Source organism: Schistocerca cancellata, chromosome 3, assembly GCF_023864275.1.
Source record: "Schistocerca cancellata isolate TAMUIC-IGC-003103 chromosome 3, iqSchCanc2.1, whole genome shotgun sequence".
In the NCBI taxonomy this organism is placed as follows: Eukaryota; Metazoa; Arthropoda; class Insecta; order Orthoptera; family Acrididae; genus Schistocerca; species Schistocerca cancellata.
The window spans coordinates 674567685-674593810 of NC_064628.1; the positions used below are offsets into that span (position 1 = coordinate 674567685).

General features: G+C 44.1%; 1 non-coding gene across 1 annotated transcript; it reads left to right on the forward strand.

The window, feature by feature from the left end:
• Positions 1-20456: 20456 nt before the first annotated feature.
• On the forward strand, positions 20457-20531 carry Trnat-ugu (transfer RNA threonine (anticodon UGU)). The gene has a single exon. It is a non-coding gene; the product is annotated as a tRNA-Thr (tRNA).
• The last annotated feature ends 5595 nt before the right edge of the window (positions 20532-26126 follow it).

Sequence of the window (26126 nt, forward strand, 5' to 3'; positions counted from 1 at the left end):
CGGCCCGCCTCTCGTGACATCTAGTGGTCAGTTCCGCATTACACAGGGCTTGTCCAGATACTTTTGATAAGATAGTGTTTGCTGGATGAACAGTATATTTCATGACTCATTTTGGAGCTTGTAATCTATGAGTGAGGATCACTGTAGTGTATCCGACATCAGTTTTTTGTGCATTTCCATGACGCTGTCACGTTGACTAAGAAAACCCTTGACAGATCGTTTGTAACTTTAGTGCGTGAGCTACGCTTGTCCAGGATTGTTCCGCGAAATCTGAGTCTGGTCTCTGCCTTCCACACTGCTGCAAGTTCCACCTTTGATCGCCTCGGATGCGTACTTGAAAATGACTGACTCAAGCGACACAGCGCCAAACGCGTAGTCAAAATCTGCTAATTATGCGCCTTACATTACATGTATTTGTGTTTAGAGTCAGCTGCCAACCTTTGCAGCAGGCTTTGATCGTCTGCAAGATTCTTTTTTTGGCGCTGCAGGGAGTGCGGAACGCCAGCCACACTCGTACAGCAATTTTTCAGCGACACGTGTTTGTAAATATGACCGTTTTTCTAAGACGTGAATTCACGCAAGGCCACTAGCAATTTCGTCGTACCCGCCCTTCGGAGAACCGCCGTTATTCTGAGCCTGAGATGTGCGGCCAGGAAGGCAGTGTCATGGAATGTAAACAGTCGCATCATTTACAACAGCAGGTGATTAGCGGCTGAGGAGCCAGGTACCACGCGCCGCTAAGGCCGGTCCTGCTAACAGGGGGACCGTACGAACTTTGCCTTACAGGATATGAGCTCCACATTTTTTGCAAACACACTGCTTTTTCGAAAAAAACGACATTTTGTCCATGGAGTGAGTGACTGATTATTTTGTATTTTTTTTTAAATATATAGACGCAATCGCATTCTTATGACAGTCATAACCGGTTTTGGCCATACAATGACCATCTTCAGATTCTAAAACAATACAAAAGAAAATTTATATTAAAACCTAAAAATAAGTGCGATATTGAACCAGGGTTATTTGTAATCTAAGTGAATTTATGCGAAATACATATAGTTCATACCTAAAGGCGGCATACACTAAACACAGGTTCATGCGTTGTCAAACTACCTATAAAATGTAAAACACCGGTCTTATATAGGTATAAAAATTTGTTAGATTTTGTTCACCCTCTTTGCGCGCGTCCTCTATAAGATAGTCTTTATAGTAAAATTGTCATATTTTAGACTTTTGAAAAATAAAGACTATCTTAATAGAGTACGCGCGCATCTAGCGCAAAGAGGACGAACAAAATCTAACAAATTTTTATATCTATATAAGACCCGTGTTTTACATTTTATAGCTAGTTTGACAACGCGTGAAGCTGTGTTCATTGTATGCCGCCTTTATGTATGAACTATAGGTATTTCGCATAAATTCAGTTAGTTTACTAATAAGCCTGGTTAAATATTGCACTTATTTTTAGGTTTTAATATAAATTTTCTTTTGTATTGTTTCAGAATCTGAAGATGGTCATTGGCCGAAACCGGTTATGACTGTGTCATGAGATTGTGATTGCGTCTATAAATAAACAAAAAAATATTACATTGCTTTTTCTTTTTACCCAAACATGTTTCAGCGCCTCTGTGCCATCATCAGTGGGTTTTTTGTTTATTTAAAAACTGTAAAAAGTGAAAATGTTTTAGATTATAATGGGTTTAACAGATTGAGGCCTAAAGAAAGCTTTTGTTCGTTTCGCTTCTTGCTGTGATTTTACGTAAATGTTCAAGTTTGTGTGAATTCCTAAGAAACTAAATTGCTGAGGTCATCGGTCCCTACACTTACACACTACTTTAAAATAACTGAAACTAACTTACGCTAAGGACAACACACACACACCCGTGCCCGAGGGAGGACTCGAACCTCCGGCGGGAGGGGCCGCGTAATTCGTGACATTGCGCTTCTAACCGCGCGGACACTCCGAGCGGCGATTTTACATTATGTGGTTTTTCAGGACCTACACTGATAGCTTGCTGTCTGCAAACCAAATGATGTAAATGTAAATTTCATTGGCGATTTAACACAGCCCTTGATTTTTAGAAACATGATTTTTAGCGTGTCACAATGTTTTGCGTATGTATTTCTTACTACTATATGTAAACATATGTAAAGAGGAAGACACAGCTCTCAACCGTTTTCGAGAAAATTGTGTTTCAAAATTGATGACGTCCTCATATAGTCTGTATGGTCGCTAATATACAAGCCATGTGAGTAAGCCTTTAGTCTGACAAGGGCGAGGTCTCGGAATCGAATCTCGCTGTCGGTGCTACTTTTGTGTGTGCTATCTGCATCAGTATTTTGTGATATGATTAAAAAAAAGGTTCAAATGGCCCTGAGCACTATGGGACTTAACATCTGTGGTCATTAGCCCCCTAGAACTTAGAACTACTTAAACCTAACTAACCTAAGGACATCACACACATCCATGCCCGAGGCAGGATTCGAACCTGCGACCGTAGCAGTCGCGCGGTTCCGGACTGAGCGCCTAGAACCGCTAGACCACCGCGGCCGGCTTGATATGATTCGATGCGCATGGTACGCTCCGTTATTTTTTGACGACAGGGAACTGTTTGTAAAGTAAACCATATTTGTTTTGCAGCAGACGTGTTGAAAACCCACGCACATGCAAAAATTCGGCGTTCATTATATGTGTTATATGTCGCGACAATTATTGTTTTCCATGTTTCTACTGTCAGTATCACCCTGATTCGTGCTGTGCTCCATAGGTTACACATTACGTTTGTCGCAAAAGTACTTACAACAAAATAAATTAAATGACTGTACTAATTTGACTGAAAATTCTCGTGAGTCCTTATTTTATTTTCAGTCTCCTTAACAAAAAAGCTTTTTCACTGTTTTCAGAATGAAGTCAGGAAAATAATAAATGATGAAATATTGGTAATTTGCATGGTTGTAAATCTTGTTTTAGAATTGTGGGAATGAGAGAAAACTAGCCGCAGTGAGATTCGATCCAGAGACCTCGCGCTTATGAAATTTAGCGCTTACTCGCTCGGCTGCCGACTCCTTGAATACTAGCCACCATACGAAGAATATAAGCAGGCTTACAATTTTCAAACTTGATTTTCTCGAACACAGTTGAGAGTTGTGTCTTCCTGTTCACATACGTTGAAGTCGTAGCCGTGCCTTCCATACCCCGTCAACATGAATTAAATCTGTAAGGGAAAGTTCGTACAGTTCTGTTCTAAGCGAGAGGGGATACTACTGACTTACTGTTAGCCACCACAGCCAGTGACGAGTAAAAGAACTGTATTCGGTATTCATGTTATCGGTATCACGTACGAGTAGTTACGGAATGACTTACTTATGCGGCGTTCAGTATATCATACTTCGCTAATCCTTATGAGTAGAGGTCTGCACGGATAAGAGAAATGACATCCGCAAATATCTTATCCTCTTGTGCACTTGCATCCCCACCGGCAGGCTTTAAGGGGACCACACCGTGGTTTAGGTCGAAAAAAATCAATTTTCGGTTTTCATCATATTTCGATAGATTAAGGTTTTGTTTAAGTACTCTAAAAAGGATTTTGCTAAAAAAAAATTTTCGAGCATTTAAAGAGCATTTTCCTACCCCGTTTGTTTATGTGCCACGCCCACTTTTCTGTCACCCACTTTTCTGCATGTATTTTAGATCTTTAATCCCCTACATTGCACGTTAGGGATTTTTTTTTTTTTACTCCCGAGTGTGTTGGCTATCCTTGGAACGCAACTGTCGGTATTCTTTTTTTTCTGCTGTTTGTAAACAATACGCTTTCAAACTCGCGGTTAGTTTTGTTCAAGTGTGATTGCGATTAGTTGTTATAGAAAACTTGCAGCTATACTATGGGCAGGCAATTAGAAGAAATAAAGAAAATCTGGAGGCAATGAAGAGAGATGTTTGGGCCATATTCTTCCATAAGTCCTCTACTGATGGTAAGCCATGTCATGGATTGTGTCCATCAGGAGAAAATTCGTGGTGCAAATACAATAGGGTTCAGGCAACTGGAGAATCTTATTCTCACCAGCTTTCTCTTCCTGCTGCTGTTATTACAGCAATTAAACCTATTTTCAGAGACTTGGCTTATCCTGACCTTCTAAAGAAATGTCTGCATGGGCAGACACAGAATCCAAATGAATGTTTCAACAGCATAATTTGGAACCGCCTACATAAAACTGTATTTGTAGGCATGCATACGATGAAACTAGGAGTTCATGATGCTGTTATTACATTCAATTGTGGTAATATTGGAAAGTGTTGGGTTGTGTAAAAGCTGGGAATTAATCTTGGTGACTATATGATGACTGGGCTGCAACATTGCGATAAAGTGAGGATAGCCGATGCAGACAGGTTTACATCTAATATGGCCAAGAAAGCAAGACAAACATCCAGGTAGTTGAGAAAGAAGCTGGAAGACCTGTTAGAGGCCAAAGAAGGGCCATCATATGCAACAGGACAGTTTTAATTAACTGTAAGTATCAAATTTAAAAGGTTTTCTCTTTAAAGTCAACTTCCCGCAAACTAAAATTTTCAGTGCCCCATTATATCCGAAACGGTCATAGATAAATGAATGAAATTTTCAGAAGACTCTGCATAATATAAAAAGCCACCTATGGTACTACATTCATTAATATTCCCCCATTAGGAAGTACACAAAAAAATATTTTCTTCAGAAAAACTTAATATTTTTTGTTTATAAATTTAAAAAAGTGTTTCTTACAAACTATGAAATGGGTAAAGTAGATTTTAGTACAGTTGACTCTATTAGCATCATGTAACATACAGTAAAACTATTAAGGTCGAGCATCAAATAGTTTTTTCAGAAATGGGTCAAATCGTGCCTAAATTAACATGGGTTAGATAGGCAGGGTGTGGTCCCCTTAAAATATTTTAAGTCACATTAACCAGTTCGGTAAGTCAGAGCTCTGAAGGTGCGATTGCGCTTCTCCTACATTTCGGATACTGAAGTAGGAACTGATAATTTACATTCAAATTGTCTAAGAATGTAGAGACCAACGATGATCAGATTTCAATACGACATTGCCCTGATACACCCCGACATTTACAGTTTTAGGTCGTAATTACTGAAAGCAATTTTGTGAATTTTTCTGCGACGTTTTTCCGCATCATTAAGGACTCGAACGAAGTTGTTACCATTTGTCGTCAGCTGTTGTATGTAGTCAATTATCATTCACATAATTCGTTTAACATTCGTTAATTCATTATAATATTAAATCATATAAATTTCTGAATGTAGTAAGCGTTGCAACGTATGTGTGTAAATGTATTTAAGAGAAAAGTTGATAGATTCACTTATTTCGTACCAGTTATTATTTATATCATATTTTCTAACACAAACAAGAGCCAGACCATGAACCGAACATTGCAATTGGTGGATTGTCCTAGAACAAGCTTCATGTCACAGCTTTCGGTAATTACATAACGCAAACGAAACTGGATGGACTCAGATATATGACTAGTATGGTGAAAACAGGAAGTACGCGTAATCGTGCGGAAAAGTAAAAAGAGTGGCCTGTCGCAATCTTTAGCACTTGCCGAAGTCAGCAAATAATGTATAATGTACGCTCCCCAGGACGCCTCATTCAAGTCAATAAACCGGTACTCCGTCGTTACTGGGTGATAATAACGTAGAACAATAATTATACTAGATGCATTCAGTAAGTAATGCAACACATATTTTTTATCGACCAAATTTCGGTTGAAAAAATGCGAAATTTATTCTGGGACATCGTGGAGTATTCCCGCTACAGCCCCCGTAATTTCACTAAAGCGGCGGCGCTATACGTAGCCTTCAAAATGGCGACTCTATCGGAGATGCGTTCCAAGCAGAGAGCTGTCATTGAGTTTCTTTTGGCGGAAAACCAGAGCATTGCAGATATTCATAGACGCTTGCAAAATGTTTATGGAGACCTGGCAGTGAACAAAAGAACGGTGAGTCGTTAGGCGTGTCATCTATCACTATCGCAACAAGGTCTTGCAAACCTGTCCGATATCCTGCGTGCCGGTTGGCCGCACACAGGTGTGATTCCTGCAATATTGGAACGTGCGGACACTCTCATTCGAGGTGATCGGCGGATAAGAATCAAACACGTCTCTGCTGGTAGTGCTCACAAAACCTCATTGGAGCGTTCTTCTTCATCCACCCTACGGCTCGTGTCTCGCACCTTTCAGTCCGCAGCTCGTGGTCGTGCGGTAGCGTTCTCGCTTCCCACGCCCGGCTTCCCGGGTTGATTCCCGGCGGGTTCAGGGATTTTCTCTGCCTCGTGATGACTGGGTGTTGTGTGCTGTCCTTAGGTTAGTTAAGTTTAAGTAGTTCTAAGTTCTAGGGGACTGATGACCATAGATGATAAGTCCCATAGTGCTCAGAGCCATTTGAACCATTTTTTTTTCGCACTTTTCAACATGGTAACCTATCCACCAGTTGGGGTCTTCAAAGGTGTGAGCCCGCTGGATTCATCGCCGCTTAACAGGAGCCCATAAAGAGCAACCATCTATGGCGAATTGCTTGCGCGTTACGAGGCTGATCGTGACAATTTTTTGTCGATCATCGTCTCAGGCGATTATAAACGGGTTCGTCACTTCGAACTGGTAACAAACGGCAGTCACAGGAGTGGCGCCACACCACCTCTCCTTCGAAGAAAAGCTCAGTGCCGAATCATCAACTGATAAATTCATGGCGACTGTCTTTCGGGCTCTGAAGGGGTTATTCTGTTCGATGTCCTCCGTCATGCTGCAACGATCAACTCAGAAGCGTATTGTGCTGTCATCAGGAAATTGAAGAAATGGCTTCATAGTGTTCGTCACCACAAAAATGCAAACGGACTTCTCCTTCTCAATGACAATGCAGGGCCTTACACAAGTTTGCGCACCCGAGGGGAGCTCACAAAACTTCATTGGTCTGCTTCTCATCATCCACCCTACAGCCCGGATCTCACACTTTCCCACTTCCGTCTCTTTGGCCCAACGAAGAATCCTCTCCATGAGAAGGAGTATGCGGATGACGGGGAAGCTGTTGATGCAGCAAGATGTTGGCTCCGACGTCGCTCAGTAGAGTGGTACCATTTGGTCATAAGCCGGCCGGTGTGGCCGGGCGGTTCTAGGCGCTTCAGTCTAGAACCGCGCGACCGCTACGGTCGCAGGTTCGAATCCTGCCTCGGACATGGATGTGTGTGGTGTCCTTAGGTTAGTTAGGTTTAAGTAGTTCTAAGTTCTAGGGGACTGATGACCTCAGATGTTAAGTCCCATACTACTCAGAGCCATTCGGGCATATCGGTTCTTCCAGTAAGGGTCGCATTGATCGGAGATTATGTTGAAAAATAGGGTTTTGCAGACAAAAGAGTGGGGAATAAAGTGGTGGATTGGAATCTTGAATAACACCAACCTGCTTTCAGAGAAATAATGTTGCATTACTTATTGAATGCTCATCGTATTATGCGCCCGATTTTCGGAAGTAATTTTGTGGTTGTTTTGAAAGGTAAGTAGTACATGTGATTTCAGGTGTGCCACAGGGGAGTGTCGTAGGACCGTTGCTATTCACAATACATATAAATGACCTCGTGGATAACATCGGAAGTTCACTGAGGCTATATCGAGAGGTCGTAACAATGGAAAATTGTGCTGAAATGCAGGAGTATCTGCAACGAATTGACGCGTGGGGCAGAGAATGGCAATTGAATCTCAGTGTAGACAAGTGTAATGTGCTGCGAATACATAAAAGAAAGATCCTTTATCATTTAGCGACAATATAGCAGGTCGGCAACTGGAAGCAGTTAATTCCATAAATTATCTGGGAGTAGGCATTAGGAGTGATTTAAAACGGAATGACCATATAAAATTAATCGTCGGTAAAGCAGATGCCAGACTGAGATTCATTGGAAGAATCCTAAGGGATTGCAGTCCGAAAACAAAGGAAGTAGATTATAGTACACTTGTTCGCCCACTGCTTGAATACTGCTCACCGGTGTGGGAATCGTACCAGATAGGGTTGATAGAAGAGATGGAAAAGATCCAACGGAGAGCAGGGCGCTTCGTTACAGGATCGTTTAGTAATCGCGAAATCGTTACGGAGATGATAGATATACTCCAGTGGAAGACCCTGCAACAGAGACGCTCAGTAGCTCGGTACGGGCTTTTGTTGAAGTTTCGAAAACATACCTTCACCGAGGAATCAAGCAGTATATGGCTCCCTCCTACATATATCTCGCGAAGAGACCATGAGGATAAAATCAGAGAGATCAGAGCCCACACAGAGGCATACCGACAATCTTTCTTTCCACGAACAATACGAGACTGAAATAGAAGGTAGAACTGATAGAGGTACTCAAGGTACCCTCCGCCATACACCGTCAGGTGGCTTTCGGATTATGGATGTAGGTGTAGAACTTGTACGATAAGCAGGCGCCGAATTTCTTTTCGAAGTTTGTGCAGCATGTAACTGCACACACAAAAGTAATAAAACTGCAAATATATCGAATATCACGCAATTACTTTTTAAAAATATTATTGTGTTGATTTGTGTTATACACCAGTACAGAAAAGAACTTTCGACCGTTTAACTTTGCGTGAATATGTGACTTTATTATTCTGACCTAGGTTTCGTAATTTTCTTACGCACTGTTATACACCATGTCCCTTTGTTTTGGCTTCCGAAAACATGGCAGAGGGTTGTTCAGTTTGCTTCACTCTGATCGCCGAGTTGCCTCTCTGTGGCATCTATCTTTCTGTCTGGTCGTTCATAAAAACACTATGCCTCTTACCTCTGCTGAGTTGTTTCTCCTGTACAGATCCTTAATATAAAACTTAAGTGTCACACAGGAGAAAAGTGCAAAATCCATAACAACACATACTCGCTTCGATAGATTTTTCTGATGATAGCTAGGTCAGAAGCAGAATATCTCGCAGCCAAATTTCAAATAAAAGGGCTCGAATTCACGACGTGCGGGATTCAGTTACGAGTGTCTTGATTGAGGTTTTCCAAAGTTTTCCTATATAGCTTTCGGCTAATCCTGAACCGTTCCTTCAGTAAGGCCCCTACACTTTCCTTCCTTGGCTGATTATTAGTATTATAGAACCACGTCAGTTTGCAGACACGAAGACATTTATTCGAAACCAGTGGGTCTCAGGAATTCGTAGAATATAAATTTAAATACATGCATCATTTATTCCAAGTGAAAATTATCGGATGATCTGTAACCAGACGTATACATTTTCTTCAGCAATCCTATCGTTAGTGACAGCACTTTTTTCATATTTTATAAAATATTCTTGCCCGAACTGTTCGTTCTATGCTCTCCGGTTATCTCATTATCTTCAACGCATTCTTTTCTCTCTCATAGAGCGTATAAGGACTCACGCTCATGACGTTTTCCGTGAATTTTGCAATCATATACAGATTCCGGGAAGTCTTCGGGCACAAAATTAATATGTAAGATAAAGAAACGTACAAATGTAACTACGCCGTCTTTGAACGTGAATCACGTTAATTCATAATAAGTTGTAGATATCAGATTTTCCAGAAACAGTCCTTCCAGTGAACGTAGCCGTACGTAATACCTGCTGTAGCGAATTCTTTCCGAGCCCTGAGTGGTTGCCCTTCGCTCTGAGAGAAGACTGAATGCCGCGATTTTTTTCTGCAAGGCACCGTTTAAATAATTTCGCATTCCGCCTGAAATTAATGTACAAACTGAAACATCGTGATTTATTTTTCCGTAAATGATTGCTTGTCTTTATAGTTTCAGGTTTAATCCTGTTGCAACCCCAAGGATTAATATTTTTAGGCAAGAAATTCTTCTTCGTTACCATTTACAGGCGGAAGTTAAATCAAACTTGTTGTTATGTGAAGCAGAGATCTGAAATTATTCTAGGAAACTGACCTTATATACAGCGTGTTTCGGAATTAATTGTGAATATTTTAGAAGCCGTTGGAAAAGATTGATTCGAATAAATCTTCGCATATGATATGTGTCCAGTTTTTATTCGTTACAGAGATCAGCTGCTACAATGTAACCCAAAAAGGATTAAGTGCAATTTCGAATTCTCTTGACATCACATGTAGCTCTTCAGAGGTCGTTTTGGCGTTCTTTTATGAGACAAGTACTATTCGTAACCCAAACGAGGAATTCGTCTCTTGTGTTTACTTTTTCTTTGTAGCTTGTACCTTTCAACTATCCCCTCGGACATAAATTTAAGATCCAGGGACCTTGGTGACAAAGAAAGGAGGCCATTTCTGGTGATACATCTTCTGGAGAATGTTGGATTTGGATGGTGTAATAGCTGATGACTAGACTGCGCAGGGACCCCTTCACAATGGAAGAACATACCCTTCCTTGTAGCAAAAGGAAACTTCTCCAGTGATGATGGAGGCTCATCCTAAATTAAGTCCAGATAATGAGGCCCTGTAAGGCGATACGGTAAGAAAACAAACGCAATCAACCGATTTTCATATCACACCACACGTTTTCAGAGAAGCGTTCTTGAATGTGTCTTCTCAAAGGCATGTGGGTTTCGTCGGACCACCGATGTGAGATAGTGAGGACGACTTCGTGGCAGACCAAAACTGTGTCTCGAACCAGGACTCGACCTTCTCTTCTAGAGTGCCAGTCCCGAAAGAAACGCAGGAGAATTTCTGTGAAGTTTGGAAGATGGAAGATGAGGTTCTCTCGGTTGTGAAGCAGTGAGCGCGGGTCTTGAGTCGTGCGTTGACAGCTGAGTCGATCGGGCACTTGCCCGCAAAATGCGAAGGTCAGGTCTCAGCTTCGAGTCCCGGTCCGACACGGTTTAAATCTACCAGGAAGTTTCAATGTTCTTTTGCTATGTATCCACCCCAACTGTCCATTGCATGCAGTTCCATTTGCAACGTGCGTTCGGAAACTAGTTGAGATGAATGTGCATCCACTGACAGCAGTGGGTTTTGAAACCGATTGCCATTGTCTCCAATTACTGTCGGTTAGGATCTTTTTACGGCCATTGTTTTAGGCCGTGTTACGGTGGCTGCAAATGGCATACAAATCCGCGCTGATACACCAACCCAAATCGGGCACCTTCATTTGCAGCGTGGTTTAGGGCGAGTTCAAATGGCTCTGAGCACTATGGGACTTAACATCTGAGATCATCAGTCCCCTAGAACTTATAACTACTTAAACCTAACTAACCTAAGGACATCACACACATCCATGCCCGAGGCAGGATTCGAACCTGCGACCGTAGCGGTCGCGCGGTTCCAGACTGAAGCGCCTAGAACAGCTCGGCGTCAGCGGCCGGTTTAGGGCGAGTCCAGATAGTATAGCTCCTTTCTGACATTCTGTCACATTGACCCATCTTACTGGACTGATTCCACGCAGCCAACTGCCACAAAGACACAACTTCATTGACATCGCAACGTCAGCGGTGGAGGACCAATTATCACCCAGTACAGGATATACCCCATCTAGAGCGCTCTAAAGCGACCAGTCTGCTCTTTTAAGGGACCGATTAATGTTGTGTCTGGTGAGCTTATTATCCTTGAGAAACATTTTGAAGCTGTTTGGGTTGTTTGTCAATTTTCCGCCTTTGACACTGGTCGGGTCGGGCTGTAAAGCTCAATTATTCTCAGCCAAATCCAACCGAGCTCGTCTTCCCGTATTCTCTCCCTGAATGCTACATCACGTGGTAGAGGCGGTACATACACCAAATCTTTACGGTGTCCCCCACAGAAAAAAGTCACACGGAGTGAGATCTGGTGATCGGGGAGGCCATTTCATGAAACAGCTGTCCCTTCTGTAGCACGGCCGATCCATCGATGCAACAGCTCCGTGTTCAAGTACCCACGAACTTCACTATGAAAATGGGATGGAGCCCCACCTGCTGAAAGATGAACGGAGAGCCCGATTGCATTTGAGGCATCAGCCATTGCTGCAACCTGTCCAAGTAGGAATTTCCAGCGATAGTGCTCTTGGCGAAGAAGAATGGCCCGTAAAGTTTTCGACGTGACAAGGCACAAAAAACATTTACCTTTGGGGAATCACGCTCAAATTCAATGCATTCGTGTGGATACTTTGTACCCCATATTCGACAATTATGCCTGTTCACTTTCCCATTAGTGTGAAAAGTGGCTTCGTCGCTAAAAATTAAGCGATCAACAATGCCATCATCATTCCGTTGTTGCAACTGCGAACAAAACTCTAAACGCTTGTCTTTTTCGTCATCATTGAGCTTCTGCACCAGCTTCAATTTGAATGGTTTCATAGACAGCTTCCGTCGCAGAACTTTCCACACTGTCACTGGAGCCATTTCGAGTTCACAGGATGCACGACGCACCGATGTCTTTGGACTCCTTATGAATGTCTCTCGTACGCGCTCCACATTCACTTCACTCACACTGGGACGTCCGCTTCTCTTTGCGGGGCACAAGCAACCGAATTTGTTGTGCCAGTGGTAAATGGCCTTCCTTGTTGGTAGCTTCATACCGTACTTCGTTCTAAACATCCGCTGATCTGCTGTAGCACACTTGTTTTTGTCGAACTCCAAGACAGAAAGCTCCCTCCGCACCTGAACTCGCCATGTTTGCGACTAGCGCTGACTGTCGGCAAATTACCAAACTACGCTGTAGCGGTATATATGAAAAAAAAAAAAAAAAAAAAAAACTTTCAAGGTTTCTCTTCAAAATGACATACGTATGATATCTGTACAATGTTTGGTTCATCAGCAATAAATAATTGAAAGTGTTCCTGGACTTTATGTACACACTGTTTATTTCTGTGTTACAAATACTAAGAATAACAAAGACTATGAGTATATCAGGTTACGCAATTTCTGTATGATTGTGGGATAAAGACTTGGATCAATAAAATGATCACTCTGGCCTCAGCTCTCGAACGTGTTAGACGCTTTTGTTCGAGGTTGCGTCCGAACGCACGATTTTGTTAATTGTACGTAAGTTTTTTCACAGTATATGTATAAAAAGTATTTGCCTTCTTAATCTCATTTCATAACTCTCTCTCCATGTGAATTTAATTAAGTGGGAATAATTAATTATCGTCATAGGCCATCTGCCGCTCTTTTGTCGTAATGGCGCATTGGCACCCTTTACGTGAAATATAATTAATCAATTGATTTTCGGGCTTCACCCACAAGATAACAAGAAAAAAATACTTTAAATGACGAAGAAAAAGAATGTCCTCGGAAGCAGACTTCCGATGAGTTTTACGGAGCTCAGAAGTTAGTGTTGAAACACATCTAGCACCGAACTTGCGGAACCGTAATTGTTTAGTCATAATCTAATACAAAACACTCCTAGAAATCTAAGCCGGCCGTTGTGGCCGAGCACTTCTAGGCGCTTCAGTCCGGAACCACGCTGCTCCTACGGTCGCAGTTTCCAATCCTGCCTAGGGCATGGATGTGTGTGCTGTCCTTAGGTTAGTTAGGTTTAAGTAGTTCTAAGTCTAGGGGACTGATGACATCAGATGTTAAGTCCCATTGTGCTCAGAGCCATTTGAACCATTTGAAATCTACGGATAGTAGTCCGACACATTTTTAAGATATCGAGAAGCGCCGTCATTCGCGACTTTTTTTCCGAAAATTTTCTGCCAGAGTTCGTTACTTACTACAGAGTGATGGCTACTCCGGTCATCACGATTTTGGTGTCGTCCGTAAAACGAGATCCCACGTCAAAGTTGGTACCACACGACGGAACCATAAGTAAGGACGGTCGCTGCCTGATGCAGCAAATAATGAAAGGCGTCGGCGTAGACGTGCCCTCAAGAGGTTCTATACGCCGCCGCTGCTGGAAGAGTACTTCCGTCAGAGCGCAGGGCTCTGCTCAGTCCAGTCTGCAGGCATCGCTTGCGACGACAGCCTCGTCTTAATACAGAGACAGCAGCGCGTAACGTGTTAGAAATCAGATCTATGTTGAAGTTAGTAGTCAGCTAAGCTTTGAGAAAAGACTACGTTATGTATTGTATCGAATGATAAATTACAATGTTCAGCGACAGTAACAAATACATAGACATTCCTGTAGACATGGGTTGTTTCCAAGTGAAGTATTTCATCATCATCATCATCATCATCATCATCATTTAAGACTGATTATGCCTTTCAGCGTTCAGTCTGGAGCATACCCTCCCCCCCCCCCCCCCCTTATACAGTTCCTCCATGATCCCCTATTCAGTGCTAACATTGATGCCTCTTCTGATGTTAAACCTATTACTTCAAAATCATTCTTAACCGAATCCAGGTACCTTCTCCTCGGTCTGCCCCGACTCCTCCTACCCTCTACTGCTGAATCCATGAGTCTCTTGGGTAACCTTGCTTCTCCCATGCGTGTAACATGACCCCACCATCTAAGCCTGTTCGCCCTGACTGCTACATCTATAGAGTTCATTCCCAGTTTTTCTTTGATTTCCTCATTGTGGACACCCTCCTGCCATTGTTCCCATCTGCTAGTACCTGCAATCATCCTAGCTACTTTCATATCCGTAACCTCAACCTTGTTGATAAGGTAACCTGAATCCACCCAGCTTTCGCTCCCATACAACAAAGTTGGTCGAAAGATTGAACGGTGCACAGATAACTTAGTCTTGGTACTGACTTCCTTCTTGCAGAAGAGAGTAGATCGTAGCTGAGCGCTCACTACATTAGCTTTGCTACACCTCGCTTCCAGTTCTTTCACTATGTTGCCATCCTGTGAGAATATGCATCCTAAGTACTTGAAACCGTCCACCTGTTCTAACTTTGTTCCTCCTATGTGGCACTCAATCCATTTATATTTCTTTCCCACTGACATTACTTTCGTTTTGGAGATGCTAATCTTCATACCATAGTCCTTACATTTCTGATCTAGCTCTGAAATATTACTTTGCAAACTTTCAATCGAATCTGCCATCACAACTAAGTCATCCGCATATGCAAGACTGCTTATTTATTAAGTATTTCAAGTTTAAAAAAATGATCTAATATTTTGTGTGTGTTATAACAGCTGCTCGACCTCCCCCGGATATAAAGCGAGGCATGCTAGAACGCACTACTGTGCCGAGGCATATGTTTCAAGTATTTTTTGATCTGGCACTACAATGGTGAGCGTTGGTCCGTCCACTCTTTTTTTCCCCCCTTAAAAAACAAAATTGGCGCAAAGCACTTTCACTCATCGCACATTCGTCCTGTGTGCAGCATAAATTCGAAGAATGTCAACAGCACTGAGACTTTCTTATCACTGAAAACCGTATTACAGAACGTACACTACTGGCCATTAAAATTGATACACCACGAAGATGACGTGCTACAAGCGCTAAATTTAACCGACAGGAAGAAGGTGCTGTGATATGCAAATGATTAGCTTTTCAGAGCATTCACACAAGGTTGGCGCCGGTGGCGACGCCTACAACGTGCTGACATGAGGGAAGTTTGCAACCGATTTCTCATACACAAACAGCAGTTGACCGGCGTTGCCTGGTGAAACGTTGTTGTGATACCTCGTGTAAGGAGGAGAAATGCGACTTTGATAAAAGTCGGATTGTAGCCTACCGCGATTGCGGTTTATCGTATCGCGACATAGCTGCTCGCGTCGGTCGAGATCCGTTGACTGCTAGCAGAATATGGAATCGGTGGGTTCAGGAGGGTAATACGGAACGCCGTGCTGGATCCCAACGGCCTCGTATCACTAGCAGTCGAGATGACAGGCATCTTATCCGCATGGCTCTAAACGCATCGTGCAGCCACGTCTCGATCCCTGAGTCAACAGATGGGGGAGTTTGCAAGACAACAACCATCTGCACGAACAGTTCGACGACGTTTGCAGTAACATGGACTACCAGCTCGGAGACCGTGGCTGCAGTTACCCTTGACGAAGCATCACAGACAAGAGCGCCTGCGATGGCGTACTGGGTGCACGAATGGCAAAACGTCATTTTTTCGGATGAATCCAGGTTCTCTTTACAGCATCATGATGGTCGCATCCGTGTTTGGCGAAATCGCGGTGAACGCACATCGGAAGCGTGTATTCGTCATCGCCATACTGGCTTATCACCCGGCGTGATGGTATGGGGTGCCATTGGTTACACGTCTCGGTCACCTCTTGTTCGCATTGACGGCACTTTGAACAGTGGACGTTACATTTCAGATGTGTTACGACCCGTGGCTCTACCCTTCATTCAATCCCTGCGAAACCCTACATTTCAGCAGTATAATGCACAACCGTATGTTGCAGGTCCTGTACGGGCCTTTCTGGATTCAGAAAATGTTCGACTGCTGCCCTGGCCCTCACATTCTCCAGATCGCTCACCAATTGAAAACGTCTGGTCAATGGTGGCCAAGCAACTGTCTCGTCACAATACGCCAGTCACTACTCTTGATGAACTGTGGTATCGTGTTGAAGCTGCATGGGCAGCTGTACCTGTACACGTCATGCAAGCTCTGTTTGACTCAATGCCCAGGCGTATCAGGGCCGTTATTACGGCCAGAGGTAGTTGTTCTGGGAACTGATTTCTCAGGATCTAAGCACCCAAATTGCGTGAAAATGTAATCACATGTCAGTTCTAGTATAATATATTTGTCCAATGAATACCCATTTATCATCTGCATTTCTTCTTGGTGTAGCAATTTTAATGGCCAGTAGTGTATTTCGCCCGTGGCTAGATCTTAAATTGCAACGCCACGACTGTTGTAGACGACGAAACGCAGTGTGGCTTGCTCGCTGTCTCAGCTCTATTCTCACTTACCTATTTCGAGCGTTCCGTTCTCCTCACTACCGCCCATGCCACATGAAAACTCAGATTACTTCGGGACATACCTACTGTAACTTAACGAGTATAGGGAGAAACTTCTGGTGGAACGGAACGTAACTAGTAGTTAATTTTTGTTGAGCAGTCGAGAACGCGCTTACAATAGAAGACTGTAACTTAACGAGCCTTGAGAGAATCCCGAGGCTTCAGTGAAATATAACAAGGAGTTAAGTGGGTTCTGGCCCGAGTAAATATAAACAGAAAGCTGGGAGGCAGGAAACGGGTTCCACTGAACAGGTACTGAGAGGGGCCCACGGACAATGAGAGGCTTAGCGCGAGCGAGCGACCGGGTTTAGCCGGCATGGTGTTTACAGGCGGCCGCAGGTCAGCGCTGGAACGCAGCATAGACAAAGATGTGTTATTCTGCGACTGAATAGCGTATACGATTGGCTAACAGGCATACCACATATTTTATTAACTTGAAATGAGACCAGGAAGACTGGTACAGTAAATGCAAGAGCACCAAATCAATGAACTGAGTGCAATATATCTGATAAAAAATTGCAAGGTGCAATCATAAACATATGTACAATTAAGCCATGCATTCCACCATAAATGTTTACACTTGCTGAGTGACAAATAATTATTTGATACACAATGAACCATATGACTGGGAATGGTATTGCACATTAGCCACCATCGAGACAAACAACGAATATTACACTGTTGTTGTTAAATATACTGTAAAATTAAGTTTATCGTCTACAAGTAGCGAACCAGTTCGTTCTCCACAGCTACACTGATAAATGAAGCACTATGTATGTACTGTATGTTAACCGGGGACCTAGAAACGACGGAGAGGCTCCGTCCCCGCCGCAGCCGCAGTGGTCCACAACCCCACGACGACTACCGCAGTCCACTTCACCCTCTGCCGCCCCACATCGAACCCAGGGTTATTGTGCGGTTCGGCCCTCGGTGGACCCCTCAGTGAACGTCTCACACCAGACGAGTGTAACCCCTATGTTTGCGTGGTAGAGTAATGGTGGTGTACGCGTACGTGGAGAACTTGTTTGCACAGCAATCGTCGACGCAGTGTAACTGAGGCGGAATAAGGGGAACCAGCCCGCATTCGCCGAGGCAGATGAAAAACCGCCATCCACAGACTGGCCGGTTCACCGGACCTCGACACAAATCCGCCGGGCCGATTCGTGCCGGGGACGAGGTGCTCCTTCCCGCCCGGGAAGTCGTGCGTTAGACCGCACGGCCAACCTGGCGGGCTAAGCACTAAGTAGTTATTAGGTAATCGATTTATTAATATATGAATCCTCGTGCGCTAGAAGCACAAATAGGTCGATTCTTTCTTTTGCTACTTCCTTCATCCCGCATTTTGCGCAGGGTCGGCAGGGTTAAGTACGGGTTTGGCATGGTGAATGTTTAAGGGGTGGCCGGATGCCCTGCCTGCCGCCACCCCATACCCCCTGGGACGGAATTAGTGCACCGCAGCTGTCTGCGTCTAGTGTAAATCGTGAAATAGTGTGAATGTGTTTCAAATGTCTGCGAGTCGTGTAACAGGCGGGACGTGGGGACCAGCGCGGTATTCACCCAGGAGGATGTGGAAAACCGCCTAAAAACCACATCCAGGCTGGCCGGCACACCGGCCGTCGTCGGTAATCGGCCGGGCGAATTCGATCCGGGGCCGGCGCGCCTATCCGTGTTCAGGAAGCAGCGCGTTGGCGCTCTCGGCTATCCTGGCGGGTAAGCACAAATAGGTCGATATTAATATGTAATTGGAAATGCAAAGAATTGGTGTCAACAGACACATCATGACATAACCTGTTAATTAGAATATGTATTTCAGTTATACACTGAGGGCAACAAAAAAAAATCGAATCACCAAGAAGGAGTTACGCGACATAGAAGAAAGTTGGTAGGCGTGTTTATACATGTGAAACATGATGTCAATTCAAATTTCGCACCAGTCGCATAAGAGTGGCGCAAGTAGCATACCTACGAGGACGCAACTCAGATTTGCTTTAAATATGCGCTGTAACCGTGAGCGTTGATACCTTGATGGGCGTGGTAAGTTGAGAGATTGAACGGTCGCTAGAAGACCACACTCTGGGCGGCCACATGGCGTTACCGAGATTGAAGACCATCGTGTTTGGCTTATGGCTCTGGCGCGCCGTACTGCACCTGCAGCAGATCTGAGCAGCATTTGGCACCACAATGACACAACGAACTATTACAAATCGGTTATTTCAAGAACAGCTCCGAGCCAGACGCCCTGTAGCGTGCATTCCGTTGACCCCAAAGCACCGCCATTTGCTACTTCAGTGGTGTCAAGCGAGAGCTCATTGGAGGGCAGGGTGGAGGTCTGTTGTGTTTTCTAATGAAAAGTTGGTTCTGTCTCTGTGCCAGTGATGGTTAGGAGGAAGCCAGTTGAGGGCCTGTAACCCACATGTCTGCATGCTAAACACGCTGGACCCACACCTGGTGGTGTGTTCTGGGCTGCGATTTCGTGTGACGGCAGGAGCACTCTCGTGGTTATCCCACGCACCCTCACTTTAAAGTTGTTCGTCACTCTGGTGATTCGATCTGTTGTGCTGCCATTCATCAACAGCATTCCCGTGGGTGTTTTCTAACAGGATAACGCTCGCCCACTTTCTGCTGTTGTATCCAACGTGCTCTATAGAGTGTCAACATGTCTTAGCCTATTCGATAACCAGACCTGTCTACAATGGAACAAATATGGGACAGCATCAGACAACTCCAGCGTCATCCACAAACAGTAGTAACCGTCTCTGTATTGACCAACTAACTGGAACAGGCATGGAACTCCATCCCACCTACTGACATCCAGCACCTGTACAATACAATGCATCTTGGATTCAACATTCTTGTGGTATCAGCATTTCATATTGCATCGACTTATCTGGCCCCTACATTAACCTGTGACCTGTTAATCACTTAAATATCTTACCTAGGCAAATGTATTTCCTAAATTTCAGTACACTACATTAATTATTTTTTGATATTTCGATTTTTTTCGTTAGTGTAGAATCATTAGTGCAGGAATGGTGGTCCATTTGTGTTGGTAGTGGAAGAGGTGCACTTGGGAGAAAGACAGACGAAGAGAAGAGAACGCTTCGGGACATCGAGTGAGAAAGCGATACTCTAGTTTACTGCCATTGGAAATAACGGCAGAGCATTGTAATTGAATTTATGAAGAAACTCTTCGGATCGCTTATAGGACTTGTTACGGGCGCCTAAAAAAGCAGGTGAAGATATGATATATTTAAATCGACACCCTTGCTGCAAACAGGCGTTGATATACATCATTGGGGACATTTTCAACATGTCCCCATTGATGTATATCAACGCCTGTTTGCAGCTAGGGTGTCCATTGATATACCATTTCATTCTAGAGAAGCTGCACTGTCATCAATGGCATCTGTTCTTTCGGGAACAGATACTACCTTCATATTTAGTTAAAATATGGCTACCCTGCCATTGACCTTCTTGTGCGATCGCACGCACTATGCCCTAACTCGTACGGGACTTGGTAGATTAATCTGCCACGAGTAATGAATGTGATGGGCAAACATCTATTACGCGCAATACGAATGTAGTGGTGTGGACATGTTGGGAATTTGGGTCTCACGGGGAGTGTGCAAGTGATAAGTCCCTGCAGGCGCACTATCCTCTGTGCCCTCGGTGGCTCAGATGGATAGAGCGTCTGCCATGTAAGCAGGAGATCCCGGGTTCGAGTCCCGGTAAGGGCACACATTTTCACCATGTCCCCAACAACGTATATCAACGCCTGTTTGCAGCTAGGATGTCGATTTAAATATCATTTCATTCTAGAGAACCTGCACGGTCATCAGTGGTATCTGTTCTTTCGGGAACAGATAGTACCTTCATATACAGATGAAGATACTTATGTACTGAATAAACATCGTGGCTTGATCTGAGTGGGGATTCCGTCATCTTTCGTGTCACACTAGATAATTCAAGGCTGTAATATATTTTAGTAATTAACATTTTTTAGATGCAAACTGCTTGGACCATCATTCAGTAGGAGTTTGGACTTTATCGAATAAACGATCTGTTCTTAAAAGTTAAATGTGCAGTGTTGCCTTCGTTTATTACAAATGTTTCTCTGCTTTTTATGTTCATTAATTTCTAATTCGCATAACTTTCTCTACCCTCAGTTTTTTGACTCAGGATCATCTTTTAATAAAATATTTTGCTAACACAGCAACAGATCGTAAAGCAGACGGCGTACGGCTCGTCCCTGGGACATTTACGAGCCAAGCTTTATCCAGTGCCGTACTTTTGCCCTCTGTCTCATTGAACGCAGAGCAGTAACGTAGAACAGTACTTGTCTGAAGACAAATTTTCGCAAGTGATGACAATAGACGCGTGTGATATATTTAAATTTAGCGCAAGAGAGAAGTTAAACAGGAGCGCCCTCCCCATAATGATTGGTAGATAACACGCATGCCACGCAGCTAATGCTTGCTGGCATCTCAGCATAGGCCGTGACATTTGCGGCGCATCAGGTATGCGGCCACCGTTTCTTCTGTTTTGACAGCCGGCGATGGACACACGTGCTCCATACAGATAGCTCCGGGATCGTTTTGTAAACGTTGCTCCGCACTGTTTAAGATTGCTCTGCGTCAGCAACTTGTCTCTTTCTGACGTTACAAACGTAGCGAGACTATGTTGCATTCGTCGACGTTTCTAGGCCGATAGGATGTATTTCTGCCTCAGTAATAACATACTCCGTCGTTCCCGCAGTATCCATAATCATTAAGAACCGTTATTCCGTTTTTTACCGACGTCTGTATATCGGAAAAATAGATTTCAAGGTAAAAACGCATAGCGTTTGTTCTCATTTGACTTACTTTCCACCGTTGAGTAGTAGTAGGCTAACGGTTACGACGACCGAATACGGTTCCAAAAACTCAGCGATGTTCTACGAGGGCAGTTCAATATTTAATGCAACACATTTTTTTTCTCGGCCAAATTTGGTTGAAAAAACCGGAAATTTCTTGTGGAATATTTTCAAACATTCCTGCTCGTCTCGTATAGTTTCATTGACTTCCGACAGGTGGCAGCGCTGTACGGAGCTGTTAAAATGGCGTCTGAAACGGATGTGCGTTGCAAACAACGGGCAGTGATCGAGTTTCTTTTGGCGGAAAACCAGGGCATCTCATATATTCATAGGCGCTTGCAGAATGTCTACAGTGATCTGGCAGTGGACAAAAGCACGGTGAGTCGTTGGGCAAAGCGTGTGTCATCATCGCCGCAAGGTCAAGCAAGACTGTCTGATCTCCCGCGTGCGGGCCGGCCGTGCACAGCTGTGACTCCTGCAATGGCGGAGCGTGCGAACACACTCGTTCGAGATGATCGACGGATCACCATCAAACAACTCAGTGCTCAACTTGACATCTCTGTTGGTAGTGCTGTCACAATTGTTCACAAAAATCTGAACGAACTTCTCCTTCTTCATGACAATGCAAGACCTCACACAAGTCTTCGCACCCGAGAGGAGCTCACAAAACTTCAGTGGACTGTTCTTCTTCATGCACCCTACAGCCCCGATCTCGCACCGTCGGATTTCCATATGTTTGGCCCAATGAAGGACGCAATCCGTGGAAGGCACTACGCGGATGATGAAGAAGTTATTGATGCAGTACGACGTTGGCTCCGACATCGACCAGTGGAATGGTACCGTGCAGGCATACAGGCCTTCATTTCAAGGTGGCGTAAGGCCGTAGCATTGAATGGAGATTACGTTGAAAAATAGTGTTGTGTAGCTAAAAGATTGGGGAATAACCTGGTGTATTTCAATGCTGAATAAAACAACCCCTGTTTCAGAAAAAAATGTGTTGCATTACTTATTGAACTGCCCTCGTAATTAAATATTTGACACACAGAGACTAGGTGCCCATGTTTTTAACCTGACAGCTTGAAAGTTCATTTTTAAATCAAAAAGTCTTTTATTTGAAGTCTCGTTAATGACGAAGAAGTAATTAGAGACGGCGCTGAAGCTCTAGATCTACATACATATTCAGAAAATCATTGTATAGTAGAGGGTAGATTGTAGCAGTATTATCCATTTTCTGTATGTCTCTGGTCGCGTCTTAATCTCTCTCGCCCTGACTGGCATGCACCGGAAACACACTGGGAAAAACAGCAACAAGGATTAACATTTTACGTAAAAATGCAAGCGCTCACCAAAATCTGCTGTCTTTTTCTATGGTGGGTACGTACATGGGTAGGTCACCGTTCTTTTTTTATTTTCTTTATAAAAAATTTAGCGGTTGCGACGTTTCATTTTCTCATAATGAGGAACGTGACGAAAGAAACTAAACACGTAGCGTTTGTTCCGCCCTCGCACTGGGGCTCAGCTGCAGTAGAGAATTAACGGTCGCAACTTCCGGCCACCGGACGTGACAGCTGTTTTGACGAAGAGGCCGCTGCGGCAAGGGGAAATATTTTGCAGTATCGTGTGTAAGTGCCATGTCTTAAGCCTCCAGCCTCGTGCCTTTATGTCCCATTCTGATCTATGTATTCTTTAGTGTGCGCAGTCTCAATAGTATCAGTATTCGCTAATTTTGTAATCCACGATGTACTACCGACTCTTTTGCGAACTGCTCTTCAGTATTGTTCGCATTCAGCTGATCTGATGAAGGAAAGAGATATAATGTCTGTAATCGGCCCTGTAAGTCGAAAGGAAAGTGTTCGAAGAAGCTCAGAAAATTACGAGGGGCCTCAATAAATAATGAAGCACATTTTTTCTTGGCCAGTTTCCGTTGAAAAAATGCGTAATTTGTTGTGGGACATCGTGGGATATTCCCGCTTCAGCCCCTATTACTTTCATGTGATATACGTAACCTTCAAAACGGCTGTAACCGAGAAGCGTTGCAAGCAGAGAGCTGTCATTGAGTTTCTTTTGACAGAAAACCAGAGCATCGGAGATATTCATAGGCGCTTGAAGAATGTCTACGGAGACCTGGCAGTGAACAAAAGCACGGTGAGTCATTGAGCAAAGGGTCTGCTGTGACCTCTCTGTTCGAGCACAGTGCCGTGTGTCATTGGTTGGAAGAATTACTGGAACTGAGATACGACAAGCTGTAGTCAATGAAGTCTGCTGTCTTATCCTAGCAAGTAAGACGAAACGAAATCCCGTCTTACTCATTGATTAGACACTGCCCGTGACGCATGGATGCCTGCTCGAGCGAGTGTGTCCATCAATGTTTGGCACTTGTGGAGTACTTCTATCTCTATGACACATTAAGGGGAGTGTGCCCAACCTTCGATCTACAGGGCAATCTAAAATTTAGCTGGTAGCTTATTTCTCCACTCTATGTCACCAGTATACTAGTTATTGATTCATCTTTCCAGTTTTTTATGTTATATGAAAGTAGAACTTAGTTTGATTGCCAAGTTACTTTCATGCTCCCAACGCTTCCCATTTTGAGGTATTTGCATTTTACGACAAATTGTTGTGCATTTTTCTGTTTAGTATTATTGCTAATTACATCGTATTACTTTCTGTTTTTCTTTTTCCTGCGTTTTAACATAGTATGACAGTATATTAGTTCAGCTCGGTCGCTGATAACCTCTACGTTGTGAGTCCACAGTGCAGTTAACAAAAACGTGTTTGAAGGTCAAAAAGTTCCAAGTATTAACCGTACGACGAAATGTTCACTCTTTTGCACTCTATTAAACTTCTCGGAACCCTAGTTTCTATCGCCGAATATACACTGACAGAAAAACAATCGCAGTACCAAAAAATTATTAATGTAGAGTAATTTCTGGAATACATTTGTCTAGGTAACATATTTAACAGACAAGCCATTGCAAATGTGAAATGCTGGTACAGGTGGCGGATATTAGTTTGTGGTATGGAATTCCATGCCTGTTGCACTTGGTCGGTCAGTACAGGGAGGGTTAATACTGTATGTGGATGACGCTAAAGTTGTCGTCCGATGATTTCCCGTATGTGCTCGGTTGAAGACAGATCTGGTGATCGAGGAGGCCAAGGCAACATGTCGACACTCTGTAGAGAATGTTGGGTTACAACAGCGGTATGTGCACCGAACGAGGTGGCGCAGTGGTTAGCACACTGGACTCGCATTCGGGAGGATGACGGTTCAAACCCGCGTCCGGTCATCCTGATTTAGGTTTTCCATTGTTTCCGTAAATCGCTTAAGTCAAATGCCGAGATGGTTCCTTGGAAAGGGCACTGCCGCTCTCCTTCCCCATCCTTCCCTAATCCGAACTTGTTCTCTGTCTCTGATGACCTCGTTGTCGACGGGACGTTAAACGTTAATCTCCTCCTGCTCCAGCGGTATGTGGGCGAGCGTTGTCCTGTTAGGAGACACACTCTGGAATGCAGTTCATAAATGGCAGCACAAAAGGTCGAATCACGAGACTTACGTACAAATTGCAGTCGGGGTGCGTGCAATAACCACAAGAGGGCTCCTGCTCTCATACGAAATCGGAGCCCAGACCACAACTCGAGGTGTAGGTCCATTGTGTCTAACACGCAGAAAGGTTGGTTGCATGCCCTCAACTGGCGTCCTCTTAAACAACGCACGGCTATCACTGGCACTGAGGCAGAACCAGTTTTCATAAGAAAGCACAACTGGCCTCCACCCTGACCTCCAGTGAGCTCTCGCTTGACACCACTGAAATCGCAAATGGCGGTGATTTGGAGTCATTCGAATGCATGCTGTCGGGCGTCTGGCTCGGAGCTGTTCTTGAAGCAAACTACTTGTAACAGTTCGTTGTGTCACTGTGGTGCCACCTGCTGCTCAAATTGCTGCTACAGATGCAGTACGATGCGCCAGAGCCATACTCCCGCTCGGCAATGTCACGTGGCCGTCCGGACCCGGTCTTCTTGCGACCGTACGTTCCCGCGATCATCACTCCGCCCAAGGGGGCTCATGATTCTTGCGTGAGTTCGTTCGCTGCACACACGGGGCCCCGAGCTATTGCATCCCATTCTTCCGTCTCTGGCTGCATTTCCTCCACCTTACCCCTCCCTCTCTATCCTCGCTTCTTCCCAACTGCCCCCTCCTTCCCCTCTCTCAGTGTTATAATTTATGTCAACCTGGCTATCCACCTGGTTCCCTGTATTTTTCGCAATTTTGTTCCTCCTGCCTGTTCTTTTATCCTTTTTGGCGTGTAGATCCTTGCTTGAGGTTTGACCTCCACTTCTAACTTTTCTGTTTTTAGTGTGAGCCATTAGGGGAAGAACTCCCTCCCTAGCGTCTACAGTGTGGATTCCTCTCCCCCCTTCCTTCCCCGCCGTAGCTCCCCTCCGCCTTGCTAGGTCATCAGCATGTGTAGCCTGTCCATGT